This window comes from Ambystoma mexicanum, chromosome 5q (assembly GCF_040938575.1).
Source record: "Ambystoma mexicanum isolate Mex_15411 chromosome 5q, UKY_AmexF1_1, whole genome shotgun sequence".
Lineage (NCBI taxonomy): Eukaryota > Metazoa > Chordata > Amphibia > Caudata > Ambystomatidae > Ambystoma > Ambystoma mexicanum.
In genome coordinates this window covers 1246450924-1246464978 of record NC_090933.1, presented here as the reverse complement: position 1 = coordinate 1246464978, position 14055 = coordinate 1246450924, and positions in this window count along the sequence as shown.

Genomic DNA, 14055 nt, shown 5'->3' with positions numbered 1-14055 from the left:
GAGAACGACACAGTGGAGATGCCGCAGGGATTGATATGGGATGCCTTCAAGGCAGTCCTACCGGGGCAGCTGATAGCACTCAAAGCAAGGCGAGACAAAAAACTTACACAATGGGAAGAAGACTTGGAGCAGAAATTAGAAGATGCAAGGAGGGAGGTGGCGAATAATCCAAGCAGACCTTCGAAAAGAGCGATGAAACATATTCAGGGTCAGTTAAACATGCTGCAAACAAGAAAGGCCAAGATGGCCCTGCTCCGAACGAAACAAAAATACTACATGTACGCCAACAAGGCCGACAAGCTCCTAGCTCAGCAGCTCCGAGAAAAGACTCGCAACGGGACAATCTTAGCCTTAAAAAAGATACACAGAGAAATTATAATGTCGAATGAAGAAATGGGAGAAGTAATGAGGGGCTATTATCAGAGGTTATATAGCACAGCGAACCCAAACAGGGAGGAGCAGTTGGCATACCTAGATCAGATAGCCCAACCCCAACTGTCGGAGGAAACCAGAAATTTACTGGATAGGGAAATAGAATCAGAAGAAGTGGCAGAGGCCATGAAGAAACTCCCCAAAAATAAAGCGCCGGGACCAGATGGCTACACGGAAGCATTTTATATGAAATTCCAGACATTCCTAATCCCCAGACTCATCACCCTGTATAACACATTCAGGAATCAGGGGGTGACATAACACCCTCCGTGAACGAAGCAAAATTAGTACTCTTCCCCAAGCCGGGTAAAGATCCCTCTCAGCCGGGCTCCTACCGCCTGATTGCCCTGATCAACTTGGACGCTAAACTATATACCACGGTTCTGACAAACAGGCTCTCTAAGCACCTTACAGCTCTGGTGGATCCTGATCAAACGGGGTTCATCCCGACGTGTTAGGCAGCAGATAATACAAGACGGGTGTGCCACCTGAACAAGAAGGTCGAACACTCACAGCTACAACCAACACTTGTCGCTTTGGACGCTGAGAAAGCGTTCGATAGGGTCGAGTGGATGCAACTCTTCCTCACGATGGAACGCATGGGATTCAGGGGAGGGTTTATACAAATGGTTAAAGCAAACTATAGGTGTCCCACGATTCCAATTTTAGTAAACGGCTCACTTATATATAAAGTGACACTATCCAGAAGCACAAAACATGGCTGCCCCCTATCGCCCCTCCTCTATGCCCTTTTTGTGGAACCCTTTTTAGCTAAAATACAGATGCAAAATCTCATTAATGAGATCCCGATGGGCGACAAAAAACATAAAGCCATGGCCTTCGCAGATGACATGTTGATTGCCCTCACTAAACCAGAACAATCCCTTCCAGCACTAATCCAGGAGCTTGATGAATTTGGAAATGTCTCGGGCCTCAAAATAAATAAGAACAAATCAGAAATTTTAAACCTCTCGTCTGATGGAGTGGGGGTAATCTCCACGCTGGCCCGGACTCTCGGGATGAAGATAGCACAAGATTGCATTCCTTACCTGGGCATCAAATTAACTCCCTCTGCATCCAGTCTTTATGCAGCCAATTTTCCGGCCCTGCTCACTCATCTTCAACACCTCTTGGAAAAATGAACCCACTCAACACCTTGTGGTGGGGCAGGATTACCGCGGTCAATATGACCATTCTACCAAAGGTTCTCTACTTTTTGCAAGCCCTCCCGTCAACACCACCTAACTCCTATTTCAGAGCTCTGAACAAAATGACAACATAATACGTCTGGCAACGTAAGAAACCAAGAGTGGCTAGGACAACGATGACAGCACACACACAGGAGGGAGGGTTGGCTTTCCCGCACTTCCGGAGATACCATGAAGCGTCACAACTGAGGGTGCTGAAGGAATGAGTGGCAAACTCCCCTCAACAAATATGGACCAGGCAAGATGTCTCAGTGGCGGGCGACCCTCTTTCCAACCTCCTGTGGAACAAAAAGAGTCTCAGGCACCCAAACACCAAAATCAGCATAGTGATGAGAGCCGGCCTAGAGGCCTGGGACTCTGCTGTCAGGAGAGGAAACATAACCACAATCCCATCTCCGTTCACTCCACTGTTTGGAAACCCGGACTTCCCCCCAGGAATGAATCCCAACGCATACTCTGCCTGGAAGAAAGCAGGCTTCTCCAAGATCAAGGACATGTTTGAAGGCCAAACTATAAGAACATTTGAAGAATGCACGTGCGTCTTTGGCATACCTTTGAAAGAGAAATTTCAACACATGCAGCTGGTACACTGGCTATCAACTCCTCCGTACAAGGAAGCAGGATCAAGACCACTGACAAAATTTGAGACGTTCTTGACAACCGACTCAGGCTCCAACAAACTAATTTCAAACTTGTATACCCTTTTGAACGAACAAGGAGAGGGCATTAGCTGGGCATATATGAAGAAGTGGGAGCAAACATTAGGGAGAACAATACCAAGATCACTGTGGCAGGAAGTCTGGTGAGAAATGCCAAAACTCACTCGATCAATCCAGTTGCGGGAAATGTGGCAAAAAGTTCTCTTGCAATGGCACCTGACCCTGACGGAATATACTGGCGAGGGTGTCAGCAACGGGGAGACTGGAAACATGTCTGGTGGGGGTGCCCGACACTCACAGCCTTCTGGATGGACATTATAACGCAAGCAGGGAAAATGGTCTAAGGAGCAGAAGATTTAGAAGAGGGCATCTGGATGGCGGGCATATGGGACCAGGTGCGGCGAACATTCACCAAGCATCGACGGAAAGGGGTAATGGCCCTCATCATAGCGGCATGGTTAACAATAGCTCAAAGTTGGAAAAAGAGGGACCCCCCCACGCAGGTTCAATGGATCCAGAAAGTATGGAACTTCCTAGCATTGGAATGGATGACATGCAAGATACAAGGCTCCCGAGAGGACTTTCAGGCGAATTGGGGGGATGTTCTGCAATATCTCCAGAGCGATTACATGCTCCAATGGTGCCCACACAAGATCCGTATCCTGAACATTCTTTGAATCTTCAATACCATGCCTCGATAAATGCCTGTTTCCCCACAGTCACCATAGGGAAAGGGAGAGGGAGAGGGAAGGGAAAGTTACAAGTTTTTCTATGTTGTAATGCAAAAATAATAAAAATAACTGAATGAAAAAGCTAAAGGTTACCCTCACACAATAAGTACTGCGCCACAAAAAGGGTTGCTTTGTACAAGTTTCAATTTTTACTTGTAATATATCCACATTGTTAATAATACTCGTTGTGTAACAGTGTAACTCGTTGTGTAACCCTTGCTGCCCCTCCCCTAAGCCCCTCCGGTTTTTCTCTGTCATTTACTTTACACCATTAATTTCATATTTATATATTTTTTGTGTGATTTCTTTGTGAACTTTATATGTGATGTTGAATCTATAAATGACTAATGGATTATGTATCATACATGGGTGATATCCTGTCAAAACTTTGTTATATGGTTTCTTATTTAATTTTATTAGTTTGAAATTGTCCCTGATTTGAAAAAGACACTTGTTGTGTCGAAACACGTGTTATCCAATAGGGCAAACCTACTGTTACACAACGAGTATTACTAACAATGTGGATATATTACTTGTAAAAAGCAACCACTTGTGTGGCGCAGTACTTATTGTGTGAGGGTAACCATTTGGCTTTAACACTCAGCATACCAAGCGCAGCTCTGCTCCTGTTGTTCCCACTAACTAATCCACAAACCCAACTTTTTTTATTGCAGGATTTCAAATGGAAGTAGCCGCGCTATAGTAACACCCAGTAATGAAACATAATACAACGGTTAACACTGCCGGCTCAAGCGTGAGATTTGGAGCAGTGATGTTGTATTACTCCAAAAAGTTGCAAAGTGAAAGCAAAATCCATTTCTCATAGATGTGCAGCCACCCACGAAACATGGGTGGAATGAACGATAACTGCTACACAGACGAATCGCAGATATTCATCCCTTCTCCCCAAGGGTAGCCTCCCCTCTGGGCCAGAGGGTTGAGCCTGCTCCTCAAGACCCTCCCTAGGTGTTGAGGCTCTCTGATTGAGGGAGAGACTCTCCCATTGGGGACAAGGACTATCATTCCAGTGAGGAAAGCCCTAGACCAGCTACCATAGCCCCATACATGAGCCTACCTGTAAGAACGAATATTGTGGCACCTTTACCATTGGCTGGAGGCAATGCAAAAAGAAACCCATTTCTAAAAGAAAAGGAAGATGTCTCTTTAACAAGAGACATATATTTAACTGGGACGAGAGGAGAGAAGGAGGAGAGCCATGTGTACAGGGGAAGTCCAGGGACGTCATTTCACCTAAATGCCAGGGGATGTGGAAGGGACATCACGCGACCCTTCACCCCCTGATGACAGCACAGGAAGTAATGTCATTTGACCCCACCCCGAAGTGATATCGCGGGAAGGGATGGAACACGACCTTTGACCCATTGACAAAACAGGAAGTGGCATCACATAGCATTGTACACTACGTAAAATATGGTTACGATATCACTATAATGTGATGTACATTTCATACAAGTATAGATCGCCATATGTATCCTTGAGATCAGTGTGTATAGGCCCATATTACCAAATGGCTGTGAATGCAAGCAGACGTCCATGACCAAATGATAATGATGTGTTATATAGTGCTTTATATAGAAAAAATATACACCCAATATCACCTAACCTGTGTTGGTACTCATTTATTGACTGCAGAAGGATGAAAGGCTGAGTGGAGGCGTTTAAGAACAGACTAAATCAGTGACTCACCCCCTGAAGTGTGCCTGAAATAAGCCTTTAATGAGTCTAGCAATTATTGTATAGAATTCCAGAAAGACACATTATTTGGTGTTCCTATTCTTTCTTATTTAGGGTCAGTGCTGAAAGCGTTAGACTTGTGGCACTCCTGTTGTTATTTTACTTCTTTTTTTAAGGGGCCTGAACAAGAAAGCCAGCCACCCCAGAAGTAAAGAGCCACAGGACAGGTGCTTGCATTACAAAAAAAAAAAAAAACGTTTTTTTTTAGATTTCTTTTTTTAGAGGTCGCAAGTGAGACCACAACGGTTGCAAAGGGGACATCACAGGTCACAGTTGCGACCTCTGGCGATCCCTAAATGATGTCCCTGGGGAAGTCTTCTGACATCATTACACCTTGTGGAGGTGGAGCAAAGACAAGTCGCGGAGCCCCCGACTTTCAATGAGGCAGAGAACGCCAGTAGAAGATGCCAGAGGCCCGGCATGTGCCGATGCGAGAAAGGCATCATGAGGAAGGTACGAAGATGAGTTCTAGCTATCAGTTGCTAGTTAAGTGACACCTTGTGACAGTTGTGATGAAGTATAGTGTGTAGTTTCAGAATGATGTGTGTATGCACAGTAGTTGAACAGTTGCAGTTGCCTCTGTACCCAGAATACGCCTGGTCTATTTTGAACTCATTCCACGTGTGTCATATTCAACAGTTTTTCAGGTGTTCCCCACAGAACTGTGTAAATACTCCTTTCATATCATCTCATCCATGTCAGAGTAAACTGCTATAACTAGCAATGAGGGGCCTACCACTTGCAAGTAGAGGTATTTACTGGGTCATAATTTAGATCAAGTTCAATAATAATTGGTGATGTACATTCTAAGTTACGTAAACCATCATTATGTCTCAGAAGCACTCTATACACTGTGCACAAAATGTATAAATATTTTTATTAGTTATGAATGGGTTAGTTCATCTGACGGTCATAGTAAAAATATGACCCGGGTGAGCAAAGTAAAACCATTTTTCAAAGAAATTTTGATCCGGTAAATATCTCTACTTACAAGTGGTAGGCGCCTCATCGTTATTTCTAGTTTATATTGCCCTACTTACCACTAGCAGCTCTGGGCTCCCAGTATGAATTTAAGCCGGTAAGATAGCTCAGCGGGTTGAGTGCCTGCTGCTGCGATCTGAGCATGACCTGTAGGTCGCAGGTTTGAATCCCAGCATGGCCAACTCAGCCTTTCATCCCTCCGAAGTCAATAAATGAGTACCAATTTCGGTTGGGTGATATTGTATGCAAATATGTGCTCTGTAAAGCGCTTTGGATTAAGGCGCTATATAAATAACACATCATTATTATATGTTTATCAGAGTATATCATTTGCCATTACCTTGCATGGTATTCTGCATATTGCCTTGCATGGTATTCTGCATATTGCGCACCATTTGCCATTACCTTGCATGGTATTCTGCATATTGCGCACCATTTGCCATTACCTTGCATGGTATTCTGCATATTGCGCACCATTTGCCATTACCTTGCATGGTATTCTGCATATTGCGCACCATTTGCCATTACCTTGCATGGTATTCTGCATATTGCGCACCATTTGCCATTACCTTGCATGGTATTCTGCATATTGCGCACCATTTGCCATTACCTTGCATGGTATTCTGCATATTGCGCACCATTTGCCATTACCTGGCATGGTATTCTGCATATTGCGCACCATTTGCCATTACCTTGCATGGTATTCTGCCACATTGTATATTATTTTCATTTACCTGGTATTGTACTCCTCTTAATCATTATGGACACTTAGGGCCTGATTTATGGAAGTGTTTTTATAATGGTGCAGTGCCATAGGAAAACGTTCTGTGAATCAGGCCCTTCGTTTTGACCAGTGTCCCTGGTGTCTGTAATCATTGCCTCGGGTCTGCAGTCATTCTGTCTCCCATTACCAAGCAGGTGCAGTCAGAAATGCAATTGAAATGACCGAAAAGGGTGTGATAACAAACCACAACAATTGCCACTAAACATCACCCAGAAAATAAGAAACTGGTGCTAAGCCATTTCACAACATATTTGTAAAATAGTACAACTTAAAATCTGACATGGAAATCGTGCCTGAGGTCTAAAGTCTTGCATTCTGGCCACATTTGTATTTATAAGCTGGGGGACTGGAACCTTTGTCTCTCACGTTATCTTGTACTACCAGTCCCATCAGCCCCAGCTAGTATATCCAATGGTGAGGATTCATGGAAGATGTATTCCAAAACATCGGAAGTGCTGCAGGTAACAAACGGGTATGAGAAGTGAATTTAGAATCCACATGTTAGGCAGTATTCGCGAAATTAAAAGGCGTCCTTCAGTCTAGTGTTCTTTTTTTTGCTGTTGGTGCCCACGAATCTATGTTTGCCCTGATCGTCACTTCATGACACTGGGCCTCATTAAGAATTTGGTGGTGTGGCTAAAACTGGTGGTGATTTAGTGGTAACTGAGTTACAATTGCTTTACCATCGCATTACCTCACTGACAAACAACAGCTTTGCAGCTAAGGCAGAGGAAAAACTTCCAGCAGAAAAAAACGGCTAAATCGGTGGAATTACCGCCGGACATAATTCCACCGAAATCCCCATGGGCTCCTCTGGACTACAGTAAATGTGGAGTAACACCGCCTGCCACCACTTGTAATCTGGCAGTAATTCCACCAGACCAACTGGGGTAACGGTAAATCCATTTGGTGGTATTTCAGTGGATTTACCTCAAAATACCACCAAACTTGTAATGAGGCCCGTTGACCGGTTCCGTCTCACAGACGAGCGTATTCTCCATTGCTGTGCGGTTATATTGTCTTCGTTGTGCTGAACCTTCCTGGAGACGAGACGATATTCTCGCGAGAGCTACGTCCTTGCCTGCCGAGCCACATTCCATTTCTAATGACTCTCTTAAACCTAGCCTCTGATCATGTAGACAATACTATTTATTCCTGTTACTTCTCGGCCATTGCTTCAACAGGCAGTTAGTTAGCGGGGAACGGTCCTAACGTCTGGACATTTTCTAAGGCTCGTTTATTGAGGCAGAAAACCAATTGCCAGCATCGCTTGTTTTAGTGAGGCATAATACTTGACTCACTTTATGTTATGTTACGTTGGAAATATTTTATATGGCCCTACATCACTCCCACTGTGGTGTCAGAGTTCCAGGTCTTGCCTAGAAGTTGCCATGCTATCCCTCGGTGCAGTACGTTTAGACCGTACTCTGCAGAGCAAAGGAAAATGGAAAGGGAGGAGATGGCACAGATAAAACAAAGAGGGGGCAAGTAAAATAAAAAAAGGATTGTGTTTGTGATAGGCTAGGGGCAGCAGCGCTGGTCAATGGGCCGGCTCTTGCCTGTCCAAGATCCGGCATCAGATGTCTGGCTGGATCTCAGGAGCCGGCCTGCCTCAGCCCTGACGAGGATTTGACGAGCCCCAGCTTCACAGGGGGAAACTGGGGCTCGGTGATATGTGCTCTGTTGCCCGGACATCATTCACACGTCTGCAAATTCTATTTGCTCAGCCTGTTTTCTTTCTTCTGGCACCTGAAAGGAACACCACAGGAATTAATGGACCATGAATATCACTGGGTTGGGGGGCATCAATGTTGGAGCAGGCTTTCTACACGCTGGGCACACTATTGTTTTCGAAATGGGCATTTTACACTTTCAAAGAAAAAAAGTCATTTCCAAACTAAAAAATGCTGCTTGCATTCCCTTTACTAGTTTTCTTTGAAATGTGTGTTTTTGTCCGACTACCACACAAATATTCAGTCATGTGTGTGCCCCATCCTTTGTGTTTTATCACAGGTTATGATTATAAACATGTTATATGCTTGTTAAACTGGTTAATCACAAATGCTTATGTTATGCTGACAGCAGTTATTGGGAAATCAAGCTGTGGGTTCATAGAGGACAACTTTTGATTTTCCCTAAAGGGCCATAAATACCCACTTCTCTGCCTTCAATATAAGCAAGCGACCAGCCCAAAAACGTCATATGATTAACAACCAGATTTGAATATACAACATCTCAGCAACGGCCTCTCAACCTGCTGAGCTACCCTGGTGGCCTCCTAATGTAGAGCGTATCTATGGATCCCTTAAAGTACTAAAAATCACTGCACTGGGTGCACCACTGCCATGGAAGTTATTTAAAGTGGAGTTGATGTACAGTCTGGAGTTTGCAGAGAAGCAGCATCAAAATAATTGCACCATTTTAAAAATATTATTTTGAACATTTCCTTTGATCAGAGTCCAACATCCAGCTCCGCCTCCTCGGAACTCCACCCCCTGCTAACTCGGCCCCCTCCTTCATACTCCACCCCCACCACGGCCCTTTTGGGATACCCCTTTACATCTTTTCCATTTCCACCACTGAGGGGCATGTAGATTCAGGTAAAGTAGCTGAGGGAAGAGGATTGGAAATTAGGAGGGTAAATTCTGAGGTGACTGAAGGAAAAAATGACTATTTACGTGACGGCTGTTTCAGAGAGAAAAAACAGTACTAGTAAAAGTAGTGTGTGGCTGTGTGATGGAGTCAAGATGTAGACAAGGAGGGGCTTAAGGCCTGCCAGCTTGCAATGCCTGGGGGTATTTTTACGAATGTATGCACTTGAATAGTAACATAACGTGATAGCGAGGACTTGAGAATGGGCGCCTCTGTTTGTTTTGGTATGATAAAAGTGAATTTAAAAAATGAGCTCTTGGAGGGTGCTTTTTTTCCACCACCTCTCCTAAAGCGGCCTGGTCCCCCTCGTCTCCCCACGCTTTAAAATGATCTCTGCCTTGTTTTTAAACGAATCCTTTTTTTTAATATATATAAAACAGTTTTTTTTTATAACGCACTTCACCCCAAAGAGGTTTCAAAGCGCAGATCCGGGATTCGAACCTGTGCTGCTCTGCTTCGTATTGCTTCTAAAACGAACGCTTTGCCACTGAGCTAAAAGTTGCTACTGGAAGACCATCTCCCCTTTCCACCCCGGACATGTTTGGCTGATGTTTTGTTTTCCATTAGTGCGGCTGGAATACTGTGTTTACATGAGCAGGTTATTGTTTCATTAAAGAAAAAGGTAAAACAAAAACAACACTGATTCTGCTGAGATGAAACTTTTGTTCGACTCTCTCCATATTTGTGTCTGCTAGCTTTCAAGACCACCTGGGCCTTTCCCTCAGGCAGTGGGCAATAGACCCATGTGGTCTTGTAAGCTTGCAAACAAAAATATGGAGTTAGCCTTATAAAGGTATCACCTTTGAAACATCCTGTGTTGTTTCTTACTTAAAAAAAAACCTAAATAAACAACTTGCCTTGTTTTCCAATGTAAATCTTAACAGCGTTCACATAACACTCTGGTTAACAGTTGCCCCTTAACTAAATGTTGTATCGGCTATTGGAGCAGGGTGTAATTTGTGACCCTCCCATGTGTATTACCCTTTTAAGGGGATATGTCCCTTCTACGTGTATTGCCCTTTTAAGATGGGCCATGACTGTGGGAGCCCCTGGAGGCACGTGCAGTAGGCCGGCTGCAGACTCCAAGATGCAATGATTTGAGTCCGTGTCTCATTTCAGGGCTGCAGGCCCACACTGTGTGAGCACGGGCCTGCAGGCCAAGTTGCGATAGGGCCCTCTTACCAGCAAGGTGGCCCGGGTCTGCATGTGCTGGCTGGGCAAGGTCCTCCCTGGCCCCATCTCAGACCGGGTGTCACCAGCAACCCTCTGAGGCACTGGGCCTCCGTGGTGCTGGTGTCCCATAACACCCACAGGGGGTTGGCTTAATGCCAATGGCCGGCCCCCACAATAATTGTGAGTGGAGCTCCCGCAGTGTGCCCCGTTCCCCTGCTGTCCCACATTTCTTTTCATCAGAGGGAAGAAGGAGGAGGGAGAAAGGAAGAGGAGCGGTATCCACCACCCAGCAAGAGAGGGGTGGATGCCATACCTGGCGCCCTGCCGGAGGATCTCCCTGGCCGCGGCCCTCTGAGAGGAGGGAGCTCGTGTGGCCAGGGCGGGGGTCTGAACGCAGCCCCGCTGCGGCATCCGCTGGGAAAAGGAGAGCGAAATGGGGGTGAGTCTGCGCCGGCCCACCAAGCAAAGGAAAGTGCTTGTTTGCTGCGTCGGCTGACCCAGAGTGATCCCTGGCCCCCACCGGCATTGAAGGGTAAAGTGCTCCAGACACAAGCAAAAAGAGAAGAGCAACCTCTGCGGCAGTTGGGACTGTCTGCCTGTAAGGGATTTCAATCAGGCACTCACCCAGGTCTCACCTAGCATGTAGCGCGCAATGAAACCTTTATTTATTTTTGTCTATAAGTTCAATATTCTGAATGATATACCACTCATATCACACCCTTCTCAGAATACCCCCCAGGTCACACTGAACCAGGAATCAGGCTAGTTTGTAAAGGTAAATATTTATTTATTTATTTAATATTCAAATCATACATAAGTTATATATATATATATATATATATATATATATATATATATATATATATATATATATATATATATATATATATATATATGTGATAGACCCTGTACAAAAGTGGAAGGCACTCCAGGAAGCGGTCTTGCATACAGGAATCACGGCAAAACACTGAGGCAGCAAACCATGCTAGTCAGCCAAAAAATGTTCTTTCATTCATTAAATGTCCAGGACAGAAAAGGAAAACAGCACAAAAATGACGCGTTTCACAGTAACAAACTGCTTGCTCACGTTAAGGGCGAAAGACACAAAGGAAGGACTATTTATACAGATTTAAACTCTATGATTTTAGTATAGAGAGTCGCGCACATTTCCTATGAGTCTGTAACACAAGTCTGCCATCTTTGAGTGGGCTCAAGAGCTGACCTACACGTAATAGCATAACAAAGCCAAACTAAGCATGCTGTGAAATCGAACATTCTGAGTGGTAGGCAAAGAGATATTACAAAGTAAAAATGACTCCATATCAGGTGTCTATTGATATGAACAATACAATATTTCAAATTTAGTGCAAAGTGCACTATAGACTTTTCATTTTAAGACTCATGTGTATTTCAATTAATTGTTCTAGTACAAATGTCTGTTTAGACTAACTGTGCAAAATATGCCATATACAACAAAATGTTGTTAAAGTGCTATGTGCAATCAGCAGCCACGGAGTGCAACTCCTAATTAGTAAAGTGCAACATGCATTTAGCAGCCTCAATGAGAATATATATATATATATATATATATATATATATATTTATATATATATATATATGGGGCAGCAATCACCCTAAAGGTGACAATACAATTCAGAAACTAAGCAAAGCAATTGAATTCACTTATAATGATGAAAAATAGAAAACACAGGAAAAAGAACAGTTTTGTTGTGTGCACAGATAGAGTTTAGGTTAAGATTCCCCCTGCAAATTTTTTGTTTAAATACAAATGAGCAATCCTACACCAATGTGAGTAACCAGCAGGTATTCCGGAATGAAAGACAAGATCTAGAGTTAGATGCCAGCTTCCCTCCCCAAACAAGAGAGAACAACCGTTTTGGCAATTGAACTCTTTTAAAATGACAGGTGAAAATTGGCTCTGTGAAATGCTACAAAATGGTGTAAAAATGCTTAAATGAAGAACATTCTAAAGAAAGCAACTCTAAACAAGTCCTAACACCATGAGCTATAATATAAACAACAATACACACTTCAGATCAGGATGGGATAGAAAAAGCACTTTGAAATGGGCAAAAGACACATGTGAACTTTTGAACTTTGCAAATTCACGGCAAACTTTTAGTATGCGATATTGGAGAGAAACGGGTCAAATACACTGTTCCACAAGTTGGGGATGTAGCTAAGGATCGTAGGCATCAGTGAGAGTTGAAATTCTGTTTCTATCTTTAAAACTGAAGAAGTTATAGGAGTTTTAATGAGAGGCGTTTTTGCAAATTAGGCGCATACATTCAAACAGGAATTCGGTTTTAAAAGTGACAGATAGGTTTTCTTATGCTAGATTAATGACTATGAAAAAGAAGAGAGCACACATGAATCTTCACGGCTACGTGGCCAGCACAACCATTCACATGATGGATCCTTTATTTCTTCTGGGATTTACTTTAGTTACTTGAAATCACTAAGGAGTTATGGATTTGTAACACAGATGAGAAAATCAGCGCAAGAAGGATCCCAACAATACTAGGGTTCTGAATTAAAGATGGGATGGGTTGAGATAGGGATAATACAATAAAGATATACTATGGGTCACTGTTCTTCCTATTATACTTACAGTCCTTTATAATCAAATTGGACCGTCAGTTCGGGTCATTGGGTGGATCAGGTCTACCAGCAGCAGGGCACCTCTGGAGGAATTTGGATCAGCGGCGCCGTTCTGGTCCATTTTAGACTGCACCTCAGACTGGATTTGGAAGGGCCCCTTCTGGTTACTGGACACAGTAGATAGGAGGATGCAAGTGTCAGCAGGCAAGCCTTAATGGTAGCAAGCCAAGCTGAATCAGAATTATTCTTTTAAGTTCTGTATGTTTGAAATTGGGTCAAGCTAGCAAGAGTTCTGCAATGCTAAATCTGGATTCTGCAAAGAAATCTGGATCTTCAAAGAATTCTGGAGTCAGCTACAAGATGAAGAGTTCTGGAATAAGGTGCTGCGCAGACATCTGGATGGGTTCTGGAAGCAGTGTGTCTATGTGCAGTGAAACTCCTATATTTATCCATTACAAAGTTTATGGCGTGGGCAGAACTTCAAAAACACACCCCCATGTCTGTGAGTGGCTACAGGCATGTGCTTTGTCTTGGTTGGCGGTCTGAACAGAGCTATCATTTTTTATGACAGGATTTAGGAACTCCCACCTTGATTTTTACCAAAACATAACACTTGCACACATGTACATTTCTAACATTATGTACCCTTCTAAAATTGGACACATATATTTCATATTTGATTGTCTACATCAGGGGTGCACAACTGATTTTGACAGAGGGCCGAAAGTACCTTACATGAGGGCTATAGTGGGCCGGAAAGTAAAAGTGGGCAGGGCGGTAGGTGGGACATGTCAGGAGGCTTTTTCAACCCCCAATTTGTATTAAACACATGGAAAAAGAATATGTTTTTGAGGGGTAACGAGTTCTATTGCATTTCAAACTTACATTTTGTACTACACATTTTCCATTGTTATCATTTATTTCGATTTAGTTATTGTATATCGTCTTTTTAATTAAATTATATATATTTTATTGACCCTTGATTGGACATTCCGTTATTTTGGACTGCTATAGTTTGCTGTTTGGGTTGCCCAAGAGGAGTATGGCCTTCGTTGAGT